Raw genomic sequence first — 13123 nt, forward strand, 5'->3', positions numbered from 1 at the left:
ATTTCTTTCAAACCTCAATCAAGTCATATTATCATTTATTTTTCAGTACATGATCATGTTTATTCAAGTAAAAATCGAGATCCATGTCAAAACATTTTGAAACCACACATGCAGAATTTTCGATTTCCTTGGCAAGCTTCACGGTTTCTTTTGTTTTGTGAGTTTCAGGTATTGGATCGACTCCAGGCTCCCAAGGCGGCTTATATACATGTAGTAGGATGCATTAGGACCATGTTGGTCCATTCAAACCAGCCCCATGCTTGCTGGAAATTCAGAATGACAGCAAGTCCCCATAGGTGCAGAAATGTTGTTCGAAAAATTCAGTTTCTTGTCATGGAGGAAGGATCTGATCTTGGCTGCCCCAAGGGCCTATAGCCATGGTTGGATCACTTCCCTAGCATGTCTAAGACGTGACTAAGTTGCCCTTTTGGTGGCTTGGTCCATGGCTCATCGGTTTTTAAATAATCAACAAGAACAGCCCCTTTCCCCATTCGGCCCCTTCCATTTTTCAGCATATGGTTTCGTTTCTTTTGTTGCTTGGTATGGATCTTGGTTGGCCTATGGCCCTTAGCCACGGTTCATATCATGCTCCTAGATGTCTAGATCGTGCCATGGTCAATCAAATGGCCATTGGAATGACACGAGACATCGATCATAGCATAAACACTACACACGCATGCACGTTGCTCTCGGTTGGACCCTTCGGTTGAGTTTTGGTATGATGCGGATTGTGGCTGGCCTAGGGCCCTTAGCCATGGTTCAAATCATTCCTTGGGATGTTGGTAAGAGTCTCTGGTCGGTGGTTCACGCCCCTAATGGCCGATAGTCTTGAAACCAACGCAAGTCTTGTAGTTGCGCAGCTGCTGGAAATTACAGCATGTTGCTGTGTCGTTTAGAAGGCTCGTTTGAGTTCTTGGTTGGCTTTTAGCCCATGGCCTTGGACTGGACAGTGCCTCATTGAGTTGGGAAGGTCATGTTTTTGACCGTTCGTCATTTGGATCATTTTTGAGGTCGTACGAGAATTTACGGTGCAATGTGCCAAGTTGACTCTCGAAAGAGCGTTTCGTGTTTTGGCCTCCATTCCACCTAGATTTCGACCCTATCATTTTAGGAACATTATTTTATGATTTTTCAGCGTATTTTAATCATGACTATACGTCGGTTCAGTGTCGGTTCAGGTTGGCTCGGAGTCATGATTAAATGCGAAGTCATTAGGCATCATAGTCGCATCTTTTGAACGTAAATTGCATAGTTGGTCAAGTTTAAGCTATTGCATATTTTTCATAGCCCAGTTAGGTCGCACCGAGCCTGGGAACGATCCAATCCAATCCAGTTGGTAAAATTACGGGACATTTTCATTATGCCAGTTAATTATTTTACGTGCATTAAATAGAAAATGATTATTTTTGAGATTTATGCGATATGGCTTGTGGTTCATTCACTATGTGGGAGTGTTATTTTATACGGTCGCCAGTGACCGATCAGTTCAGTATGGTACCACCCGGTCGCCAGTGACCGGCCAGCTCAGTTCAGTTTCAGCCTCCCCGGTAGCCAGTTACCGATCAGTTCAGCTTAGTGCAGTGGCCACAGGCGTAAAACATAATCTCAACAGAAAATTTTACCAGATATTTCAGTACAGGCTCCAAGGAGCAAATATTTTTACAGTGATTTCCAGTTCAGTTATGCACGTATTATAATTGCTCAGTACAGATTATTTTCAGTATGCCTCAGGACAGGATATGTTAACTCATGCATATTTTTAATTCAGATTTTTACTCGTTACCTGTGATATATGCATGCTGAGTCTTTAGGCTCACTAGACTTGATTGTTGTAGGTACTGATGAGGCCAGGGCCGAGGGCGGGGACCAGTGAGCCAGCTTAGGTCGGCAGTAGTGGCACCCGAGGACCTCAGTGCAGCAGTTGTTATGTTATTCCGCAAACAATTTTTATCAGTTGTTGGATATTTTTAAATCGTTGTTGTTGGCAAAACTTTAATTTTCTTCCGCTGCAATATTTTGAAATATTGAACTTGATTCACCAGTGATTTTATGAATGAGGCCATTTAAGTTCTTTTAAAAAGAAAATTTTTAATTTTCCGCAAATTTTCAAGAAAGGAGTTTTAGGCCCCTTCACAGTTGGTATCAGAGCGGTGGTTCTGTATAGGGTTTCACTACTACTGACCGCGAGAAGCTCACGAAGCCACGTCTTCGGTCTGTAAGTTTTTCAGTTCAGCATTTTGTTCAGCATTTTAGTTAAAGCATGAATTAGTTTGTCAGCATGCTTCCAGATTTTTCAGTACTTCAGTGTTCATTTAAAATAAATTATGGAATTATGCATGTTAGTTACGTATGGGTTATGTTGGAACAGTATGCCCCCTAGACGCATTTTAGAGCGCAACAGAGAGGAGGAGCCTCGCCGAGAGGACAGGGAGGAACGTAGACCGGAGGGAGACCTACCACCTCCTCCACCGCCCCCACCGGACATGAGTGCCCAGATGTTAGCTGGGTTGGCACAGTTCTTCGCACAGTTTGCGGGGGGCAATGCCGCAGCCGTAGCCACAGCCGCAACCAGGCCGACAGGGCCCGAGGCTGTGTATGAGCGATTCATGAAGATGCGCCCGAAGGAATTCTCTGGGGCATCTGACCCCATGGTTGCCGAGGGATGGATCAAATCCCTCGAGGTTATCTTCGATTTTATGGAGCTGGGGGACGCAGACCGAGTCCGATGTGCCACCTACCTGTTCACTGGAGACGCCCGCTTATGGTGGGAAGGAGCTTCGGTAGCCCTGACATTGGCTACACTTTCTTGGACCCGCTTTACGGAGGTTTTCTACTCCAAGTATTTTGCTGAGGAGGTTCGCACCAGGCTGACCACCGAGTTCATGAGCCTGAGGCAGGGGGATATGACGGTTACGGAGTTTATCCGTAAGTTCGAGAGGGGCTGTCACTTTGTGCCCCTGATCGCGAATGATGCCAGAGCCAAGCTGATGCACTTCCTGGTGGGCTTATGGCCGATCTTGCGCCGGGATGTTAGGGTATCTGACCCTGCTACTTATGAGATTGCCGTCTCCAAGGCCTTAGCCGCAGAGCAGGATCTGCGGGATATCGAGAGGGATCGCCAGGGCAAGCGCCCAGTCCAGGCACCGCACCGCCCTCCTCCTCATCAGCATCAGCAGCAGAATAAGAGGCCTTTTCATGGACCGCCCAGGAACCGAGGCCAGCAGCAGCAGCAGCAGCAGCGGGGACGCACAGCCCCGAGGACTCAGGAGCACCCAGTTTGTCCCAGGTGCTCACGTCGCCATCCTGGAGCATGTATGGCTGGCTCAGGAAAGTGTTTTAAGTGTGGCAGTCCAGACCACATATTGCTGCAGTGCCCTCAGAGGAATCTGCCTACCCAAGGCAGAGTTTTTGCTCTCCATGCCGCGGAAACCAACCCGGAGACTATGTTGTTGACAGGTACCTTTAAACTTTAAGCTATTATTTGAATTTCAGCATTTTGGGAATCGGGATTTAGATTTTTGAACTTAGAACTGTTATAGGATTGCATGCTCTACTCAGATTTATTTCAGAGGAATTAAGCTAGAGGAACCTTGACCTTTGCATGTCTATAAGTTTAGATCTTGTAGTGGGATTCAACTTAGAGCTCCGCTCTTTCAGGGAGAATTTTTATATCTGGTTCCGCTACCAAGGCCTTGATAGATTCAGGGGCCACTCACTCATTTATTTCGGAGGTCTTTGCAAACTTTCTCAAGATCCAGACCATTGGGCTAGATACAGCCTTTTCAGTAGTGTTGCCGTCAGGCGAGGAGATGGCAGCCACCAATGTTATCCGAGATATAGACCTTGAGTTGCACGGTAATCTTGTTTATGCGGATCTGATTGTGCTACCGATGCCGGAATTTGACATCATCCTAGGGATGGACTGGCTATTGAGGAACAGAGTGTTGATAGACTTCCAGCGGAGATCTGTTCTTGTCCGACCGCCTGGAATGGAGCAGTTCTTATTTGAGCCGGACAGGTACTTTCCTTTACCGCGCATTATTCCTTATGTTCAGGCTAGGAAGCTCATGCATAGAGGGTGTCGGGCATTTCTAGCAACCTTTTTATCTGTCCCCGAGGAACCCAGCCAGTCAGCTTCAGATGTTCCGGTTGTCAGAGATTTCTTAGACGTTTTTCCCGAAGACGTCTCTGGTATGCCACCAGAGAGAGAGGTGGAGTTTTCCATTGAGCTTATGCCAGGTACGGCTCCGATATCCAAAGCGCCGTACCGACTAGCACCGACAGAGATGGCAGAGCTTAAGAAGCAGATCCAGGAACTTCTCGACAAGGAGTTCATTCGCCCGAGCTTTTCTCCATGGGGCGCGCCAGTCTTATTCGTGAAAAAGAAGGATGGCTCGATGAGGCTTTGCATTGACTACCGGGAGTTGAACAGGGTTACAGTGAAGAATAAATACCCACTGCCGAGGATTGAGGATCTGTTTGACCAGTTGCAGGGAGCTTCGATTTTCTCCAAGATAGATCTGCGTTCTGGTTATCACCAGTTGAGGGTGAGAGGTGCTGATGTTTCGAAGACAGCTTTCAGGACTCGTTATGGTCACTACGAGTTCCTTGTGATGCCGTTCGGTCTGACGAATGCGCCAGCGATCTTCATGGATCTCATGAATCGCGTATTTCAGCCGTACCTCGACCAGTTTGTGATAGTGTTCATAGATGACATTCTCGTCTACTCCAAGAATCGGGAGGAGCACAGCCGACATCTGACCACAGTGTTGCAGACATTGCAGAAACATAAACTATTCGCAAAGTTCAGTAAGTGCGAATTCTGGTTAGAGAAGGTGGCGTTCTTGGGACACATTGTTTCTAGCAGTGGCATTGAGGTAGACCCGGCGAAAGTTGCAGCAGTCAGAGATTGGGTTGTGCCTCAGAATGCATCCGAGATCCGCAGTTTCCTTGGGCTAGCAGGATATTACAGAAAATTCATCCAAGGATTTTCCTCTATCGCCGTTCCACTCACAGCACTGACAAAGAAAAATGTGAAGTTTGTGTGGAGCGAGGAGTGTCAGAAGAGCTTCGATACTTTGAAGCAAGCTCTTATTTCAGCACCAGTTTTGGCCATGCCATCAGGGCCCGGCGAGTTTGTCCTTTATACCGATGCTTCAAAGCTTGGTTTAGGTGCAGTTTTGATGCAGCATGGGAGAGTGATAGCGTATGCTTCTCGACAGCTGAAAATCCACGAGAAGAATTACCCTACCCATGATCTGGAGTTAGCGGCCGTAGTTTTTGCTTTGAAGATTTGGAGGCACTATCTGTATGGAGAGAAGTGCCAGATCTTTACCGACCATAAGAGCCTCAAGTATTTCTTTACGCAGAAGGAGCTGAACATGCGTCAGAGGCGTTGGTTGGAGCTTGTGAAAGACTAGGATTGTGACATTAGCTACCACCCGGGTAAAGCTAACGTAGTTGCGGATGCTTTGAGCAGGAAAGTCGCAGTGATGGCTCACTTGACGATTCAGAAACCTCTTCAGATTGAGATGCAGAAGTTCGATCTTGAGACTTACCCTCGAGGTAGAGTTCCTCGTCTATCTACCTTGACCATCCAGTCCTCTCTTTTTGACCGTATTCGCAGTGGTCAGACCGCAGATGAGCAGTTGGCACAGTGGAAGAAGAGAGATGAAGCCAAGGGCAGTGTTTTGTATTCAGTCAGCGACGGTATTGTGAGATACCGAGATAGGATATGGGTTCCCAGCAGTGATTCTAACCAAGCAGACATCTTATCAGAGGCCCATACGTCCCCGTACTCCATTCACCCTGGGAGTACGAAGATGTACAAAGATCTGCGGCTATTGTATTGGTGGCCAGGAATGAAGAAGGACATCAGGCGTTTTGTATCCGAGTGCCTGACTTGCCAGTTAGTGAAGGCCGAGCATCAGAGACCAGCAGGTTTGCTCAAGCCTCTTCCTATTCCCGAGTGGAAGTGGGAGAACATTACCATGGACTTTGTGACCGGATTGCCGAGGTCAGCCAGAGGATCGAATGCTATCTGGGTGATTGTAGATCGTCTTACCAAATCAGCGCACTTCTTGCCTATTAAGACGACTTTCACCATGGTTCAGTATGCAGAGCTGTATATCCGAGAGATAGTCCGACTCCATGGTATTCCAGTTTCTATCGTATCCGACAGAGATCCCAGATTCACTTCCTCGTTTTGGAAGAGTTTGCATTCGACTATGGGTACGAAGTTGCTGTTTAGCACAGCTTTCCATCCGCAGACAGATGGACAGTCGGAGCGAGTTATTCAGATCTTAGAGGATCTTCTCCGTGCTTGCGTCATTGATTTCTCTGGGAGTTGGGAGTCGAACTTACCATTGGTAGAGTTCACCTATAACAACAGTTTCCAGTCGTCTATAGGTATGGCTCCGTATGAGGCGCTGTATGGCCGCAAGTGTAGATCTCCTGTTCATTGGGATGAAGTAGGAGAGAGAGCAGAGTTGGGTCCAGAGATTTTTCAGCAGGCAGCAGATGTAGTAGTCAAGATCCGTGATAGGATGAGGACTGCTCAGAGTCGACAGAAGAGTTATGCCGATCAGCGGAGGAGAGAGTTAGAGTTTGCAGTGGGCGATCATGTCTTCGTGAAAGTGGCACCTATGAAGGGTGTCATGAGATTTGGCAAGAAAGGGAAGCTCAGTCCGAGATTCATTGGACCGTTTGAGATCCTTGACAGAGTTGGGACGCTTGCTTATCGTGTGGCTCTTCCGCCAAATCTGGCCGGAGTACACAATGTCTTTCACGTCTCCATGCTGAGGAAGTATATGGCAAATCCTTCGCATGTGCTGAATTTCGAGCCGTTGCAGCTTACTCCGAACTTATCTTATGAGGAGAGACCCGTGCAGATCCTAGACAGACAGGAGAAGAAACTTCGGAACAAGTTGGTTAAGCGAGTCAAAGTCAAATGGCTCAACCATTCAGAGGAGGAAGCTACGTGGGAGTCTGAGCCGGAGATGAGAAGTCGATACCCTGAGTTATTCGGTGAGTTCTAATTTCGAGGACGAAATTTATTTAAGGGGGGGAGGATTGTAGAACCCGTAAATCAGTAGACGTATAAGCCATGCATAATTCTAGGTTTTCTTAAATTTAATTGACTTCATTGCATGATGCATTTATTTGAAGTTAATTATTTATTATTTCAGTTCAGTAGATTGATTTTTAGCATTTCAGTATTTTCAGTGAGGCCGGACCGGAGTTGGAGTTTTGAGATAGAATTTAAGATTCGAGAAATATTTCCAGAAGTTAATTTAGCTAGCAAGTAAGTTCATTTAAGTTAGTAAGGGAGGTTTGAGGATTTAATTTAATTATTTGAGGTGATTAAGAAATGAACTCATTTAAGTTATTTAATTAAGGGGTTAGCTCACTAAATTATTTAAAGGATTAGTAAGGCTTTCAAGGATTATTAGTTGACTAGATAATCAACATTCCCTTTTATTTTATTATGCATTTTTTGGCCACCCTTAGTGCTAGAAGATTCATTTTCCAACTCATCAACTTTGACCAATTCTTTGCATGTAATTAGTAGGATAATTCTAGGATTTTTGGGAGCACAATTTAATTAAATAAATGGACATATCCTAGTCTAGAACAAGAGAAATTTCGGCCACTACCTCCTAGAAGCATCCACCAACTCATTTGATATCAATTCAAAATTTAAAATTCAAAGGGGAGTGGACTTGGTCTTGATTCTTCCTTATATTGTGCACCCTTCTCCTCACCCCTCATAACCATTTCCCCCCCCCCCCCCCCCCTCTCCTTTTCGAAAAATTCAGAGTGAATTCACACTCATTTTCAGTAGAAAAATCGTGAGGTACCTAGCCAAAAAGAAGAGAGAAAAATCGAGAGCAAGGTAAGGTAGAAAAGAGAAGCGCTCCACCTCCTCCGTGCCGCGTCGTCGTTGTTTCGTTCGTTTTCTTTCGAAACGAAACCAGGCATGTCTAGATTTCTTTCAAACCTCAATCAAGTCATATTATCATTTATTTTTCAGTACATGATCATGTTTATTCAAGTAAAAATCGAGATCCATGTCAAAACATTTTGAAACCACACATGCAGAATTTTCGATTTCCTTGGCAAGCTTCACGGTTTCTTTTGTTTTGTGAGTTTCAGGTATTGGATCGACTCCAGGCTCCCAAGGCGGCTTATATACATGTAGTAGGATGCATTAGGACCATGTTGGTCCATTCAAACCAGCCCCATGCTTGCTGGAAATTCAGAATGACAGCAAGTCCCCATAGGTGCAGAAATGTTGTTCGAAAAATTCAGTTTCTTGTCATGGAGGAAGGATCTGATCTTGGCTGCCCCAAGGGCCTATAGCCATGGTTGGATCACTTCCCTAGCATGTCTAAGACGTGACTAAGTTGCCCTTTTGGTGGCTTGGTCCATGGCTCATCGGTTTTTAAATAATCAACAAGAACAGCCCCTTTCCCCATTCGGCCCCTTCCATTTTTCAGCATATGGTTTCGTTTCTTTTGTTGCTTGGTATGGATCTTGGTTGGCCTATGGCCCTTAGCCACGGTTCATATCATGCTCCTAGATGTCTAGATCGTGCCATGGTCAATCAAATGGCCATTGGAATGACACGAGACATCGATCATAGCATAAACACTACACACGCATGCACGTTGCTCTCGGTTGGACCCTTCGGTTGAGTTTTGGTATGATGCGGATTGTGGCTGGCCTAGGGCCCTTAGCCATGGTTCAAATCATTCCTTGGGATGTTGGTAAGAGTCTCTGGTCGGTGGTTCACGCCCCTAATGGCCGATAGTCTTGAAACCAACGCAAGTCTTGTAGTTGCGCAGCTGCTGGAAATTACAGCATGTTGCTGTGTCGTTTAGAAGGCTCGTTTGAGTTCTTGGTTGGCTTTTAGCCCATGGCCTTGGACTGGACAGTGCCTCATTGAGTTGGGAAGGTCATGTTTTTGACCGTTCGTCATTTGGATCATTTTTGAGGTCGTACGAGAATTTACGGTGCAATGTGCCAAGTTGACTCTCGAAAGAGCGTTTCGTGTTTTGGCCTCCATTCCACCTAGATTTCGACCCTATCATTTTAGGAACATTATTTTATGATTTTTCAGCGTATTTTAATCATGACTATACGTCGGTTCAGGTTGGCTCGGAGTCATGATTAAATGCGAAGTCATTAGGCATCATAGTCGCATCTTTTGAACGTAAATTGCATAGTTGGTCAAGTTTAAGCTATTGCATATTTTTCATAGCCCAGTTAGGTCGCACCGAGCCTGGGAACGATCCAATCCAATCCAGTTGGTAAAATTACGGGACATTTTCATTATGCCAGTTAATTATTTTACGTGCATTAAATAGAAAATGATTATTTTTGAGATTTATGCGATATGGCTTGTGGTTCATTCACTATGTGGGAGTGTTATTTTATACGGTCGCCAGTGACCGATCAGTTCAGTATGGTACCACCCGGTCGCCAGTGACCGGCCAGCTCAGTTCAGTTTCAGCCTCCCCGGTAGCCAGTTACCGATCAGTTCAGCTTAGTGCAGTGGCCACAGGCGTAAAACATAATCTCAACAGAAAATTTTACCAGATATTTCAGTACAGGCTCCAAGGAGCAAATATTTTTACAGTGATTTCCAGTTCAGTTATGCACGTATTATAATTGCTCAGTACAGATTATTTTCAGTATGCCTCAGGACAGGATATGTTAACTCATGCATATTTTTAATTCAGATTTTTACTCGTTACCTGTGATATATGCATGCTGAGTCTTTAGGCTCACTAGACTTGATTGTTGTAGGTACTGATGAGGCCAGGGCCGAGGGCGGGGACCAGTGAGCCAGCTTAGGTCGGCAGTAGTGGCACCCGAGGACCTCAGTGCAGCAGTTGTTATGTTATTCCGCAAACAATTTTTATCAGTTGTTGGATATTTTTAAATCGTTGTTGTTGGCAAAACTTTAATTTTCTTCCGCTGCAATATTTTGAAATATTGAACTTGATTCACCAGTGATTTTATGAATGAGGCCATTTAAGTTCTTTTAAAAAGAAAATTTTTAATTTTCCGCAAATTTTCAAGAAAGGAGTTTTAGGCCCCTTCACATAAAGGGCTGTCCACGTCGAGACATAGGAGGACAAGGGTCGAGAACACGCCAAGTAATGGCTGGGTGAGAGGGCCAATCGGATCTTTGTGGTCTAGGGTTCAAAGGGTTGACCGGGTGAAGGGAAGAGAAGGGCACGACCATGAAGGGCTGAACCAGGCGGTGGTGGGGACTTTGGTGGGTCCCAACCATGGCCTAGGGAGGTCCATGCATGGCTGGTCTCAGGTGGAAAGCAGATCGGAGGGGCTAGCCGTGAGTTATGGTTGCATGATCGGGTTTCGGGCTTGCATCGTGTTGATCTAATTCATTGCGTGCATGGGGCTGAGGGCAGTGGTTAGGTCGGTCAAGGAGGGTCCAGAGGTGGGCTAAAAGTTGTTGGTTCGAGGCTGGTCCGGTCTAGTTCGGGCTAGGATCGAGTTCTTGAGGGCTAGGCGCAATAGGGTTTGAAGGATGCAAAGTGCAGAAATTTACAGCAAGTGGCGGCCGATTTTATGTGATTTGAAATGGCTGGAGTTTTGTTGTTTGGGGTCTGGTAGGGTGTGATTAATTTGTGGTTAAAATTTGGGAAAGTTTGGTTATGTTTCGGGTTGATTCGTGTTAAAATCGGGACTCCGGTCCAAGTTTTAAAACGAATCGTAAAAGTTACGGAACGGGCTTGAGTTTACGTCTAGGAAATGATTATATTTATTTTTTAAGGTGTTTTAATAAGTTTGGTTGGCTTTGGGTCGAAATTTGGAAGTCCAGGGTAAAATGGTCAATTAGGACTTCGAGGGGCAAAATGGTCATTTTGCACCTGTGTCAAGTTAGCGGTCCTAGCAACGCCCTGAACACTAAAATTTTATGTTTAAAGTTTATATGATATCATTTTTTATGAAAATACAAAAATACGTTGCATGCTTGATTTTAAGGAAATTTACGTATATCAATGATTTTTATAAGTGATGAATATGATGATAAGTTTTGAAGGATAAGAGTTGGTTGTGACCAATACGAACATGAACATGTAAGGACAAGTCTAAGTGGATGGGTAAAACTGCCGTTGATGTCCCCACCGCCGGGTACCACAGTTATACGTAGATGGATTTATCGATTGGAGCTGATACGAAAGTCACAACTAATGATATGAATTAAGTATAAAAAAATGAATACGTATATGTTGATATGATGTGATATGCTATGGATATATTTATCCTTTTTCATGTTATGTTTAAGTTCATGCTTTTAAGATTATGAAATGTATTTTAATTACAGTACTTTTCACTATTGCATGTTATGTATATGTACTTGTTATATCGGTTCAAGAGTGTTGAGTCTTTAGACTCACTAGGTGTGAATTATATAGGTGAGCATGATGATGTGGAGACTGGAGGCGCTGAAGACTGAGTAGGCGGAGTTGGGTGTGTGCACGTTAACCCGAGGACTATATGTTTTTCCGCATTATATGTTTTTAAGTCAGGGTCGATACATTATGTTTTTTTGTTTCGCATCTTTTTTTATATGTTGAGGATTTGGCAGGATTTCGAGTATTGCATTAAAGTCTTTTTAAAACAGTAGTATAGGGAATTGATGATATTTAGATTTTTATTTAATTGCAGTATTTTTATTAAGTAGTTGAATGACTTTTTAAATGATGGATCAACAGATTTTATTGTATGCATGGGTTTGATTGATTTCGAAAAGAGCTTTCAAAAAAAACTTTCTAACAGTATTTTAGCAGCAGACGTTTCAGTTGGTATCAGAGCAAGGGTCCTGTAAAGGGTTGTGCCACCGCCAGCTTCATCATCTCAGTTGTCAAGCCTCAAGTCTGTAAGTTTGCATGTTTTGAATGGTTTAATGATATCACCTGCATGTTTACATGATACAGTGATTTAAAATATATGTTTTGTTGTTTACATGATTTAAGGATTAAATGTTTTGAAAACTAGATTCAATTGCATGATGGGTTACGTTTAGAATTTGGACTGTGTTCAGATCTCATCCCTCCTAGATGAGCCCCTAGCACGATGATAATCCTAGACGCGATAGAGGCTTTCCACAACCACAACCGCCAGGAGACGCAACTACCCGAGTCCTTGAGGGTATCGCGAGATTGATGGAGCACTAGGCTCTGAGACCCCAGACATATATTTATGAGCAGTTCAGACGGCTCAACCTGAAGGAGTTCGGGGGTAATACTGACCCTTTTGTGGCAGAGGGTTGGATACAGTCACTAGAGCTGCACTTCCAGTACTTAGATATGAGAGATGGCGACAGGGTCAGATGTGCCACGTACATGCTGAGGGATGATGCATCCCTATGATGGGAGAGAGCAGCACATGGGGTGGATTTGGCTACCCATTCATGGAATCAGTTCAAAGGCATATTGTACAACAAGTACTTTCCACCAGATGTCGGGGGACGCCTGACGAGAGAGTTTATGAGTCTTCAAATGGAGATTTATCTGTGGCTGAGTTTATCGGGAGATTTGATAGGGACTGTCAATTTGTACCCCTTATAGCGAGAGATTCAACAGAGAAGTGAGGTATTTTATGGATGGCCTCAGACCCACTATTCGTCGGGACGTTATGTGTTAGAGTAGGTGCCCGTCAAGCCAAGTATTGGCCGAGGGTTCACATTGAAACTCTATGTATAAACAATATTTATTTTAATAATAATTGAAATTATTGTTTTGGCATATCTTTATCTGTATACACATGCTTGTTGCATAGAAAAAGTCCTTGAATATACAAATAGTAGAAAGTGTATTAGATGCTCATATTATGAGTATCATGAGACTCATATTTTGAATATGGTATATTTAAACAGTTCCTAGTCGATTCAGCCCCTGCTAAGAAGGATAAAGGCCGCTCGAGTTTGAGACTAGTGTCTGCGATGTGAGTACCATGTTTTATTGGTAGGGGACATTGTGATGTCCAAACATGCAGATAGGTGCTCCTTTTAGAGTGCACTAAACAACCCTCCATAAAGGACTTTCCAAGTGGTTGTCACTTATTGAGTGGAAACATCCTAGTTTAT

The sequence above is a fragment of the Primulina tabacum genome, chromosome 10 (assembly GCF_025594145.1).
Source record: "Primulina tabacum isolate GXHZ01 chromosome 10, ASM2559414v2, whole genome shotgun sequence".
NCBI lineage: Eukaryota > Viridiplantae > Streptophyta > Magnoliopsida > Lamiales > Gesneriaceae > Primulina > Primulina tabacum.